The sequence below is a fragment of the Brassica oleracea genome, unplaced genomic scaffold (assembly GCF_000695525.1).
Source record: "Brassica oleracea var. oleracea cultivar TO1000 unplaced genomic scaffold, BOL UnpScaffold01219, whole genome shotgun sequence".
Classification (NCBI taxonomy): Eukaryota; Viridiplantae; Streptophyta; class Magnoliopsida; order Brassicales; family Brassicaceae; genus Brassica; species Brassica oleracea.
In genome coordinates, this window is record NW_013617770.1 from 10,611 (window position 1) to 11,730 (window position 1,120).

Genomic DNA, 1,120 nt, shown 5'->3' on the forward strand with positions numbered 1-1,120 from the left:
TGATGAACACTCTCTATTTCAAGTCCTTGTTTCGCGAGGATCTTTACAGAAATCCAACCACTTCGCTCCAGGACGCAATCGCCAGGTCAAACAACTTCATCCGAATGGAAGAAGACACAGCGGCGATACTTAAGAAACTGAACACGGCAACCTAACCGGCAACTGTCCCCAAAGCTCCCGACGCACGCCAGGAACCTCGTTAGCACGCCTCAGGCAGTAAACCTAACCAGCCGAAAAGTTTCGTCTACGTGGTTGAAGACAAAAACGCGTCCCCACAGCCCACTGTCGTTGTACGCGAAAAAGGTTGGAATGTCTGGGAAAACGACGAAAAGCCGCAAACCTCTTCGACACCTCCGGCGTCAAGTCCTGGACCAGCTGAGCCAAACATGTGGTGTAGCTTCCACAAGTCTAAGGCACATGATACAAGGAACTGCAGGCATTTGTTAGACGCCCTCTTCTCATCGTACGAAAAGGGAACGTCAAACGTCGAACTCCCTAAGCCTAGGCCCAACGGCACCAAGAGCTGGAGCAAAAACAAAGAAAAGAAAACTCACAAGAATCAGGATAAGTCTGGAAACCGGCCGAAGCATACTGAGGATGACAAGCCAGAAGAGCATGAAGAAGAAGACGGCGATGCACAAGTCGACGAGGAGCAACCGCGTAATCGTCGACGTGTACAAGTCATCCTCGCACGACCCAGTTCCTCCTCAGATGAAGAAAAGCATAAACACGTCCATGAATCACGCGAGTATTCCAGCAAACGAACAAACGAGAGCATAGGATCAGAAGGGTCAAACGACTTAAGAAACAAGCTCAGGCGAAAGTCGCAGACATCTGATCGTGCATACGACTCACACGGAGATCTCCGCTCAATCATCGAAAAATCCAAGGCTAGGAAAATCGAGGACTCGAGTGCTCGATCCCGTTTCAGTCCACGAGTCATCGATCTTCATGAGAAGCTCAACTCAAAGTTGGAAGACCTCAGAATCAAGCTCAACTGACCAAAACATTCAAACTTACGACGAAGAATCGAGGAGGCGAGGTCTAAGAATGAGGACGGACACAAATCTGTTGTCGAGGACTCGCCCGTTGTCGAGGACTCGCCCAACGTCAAAAATTC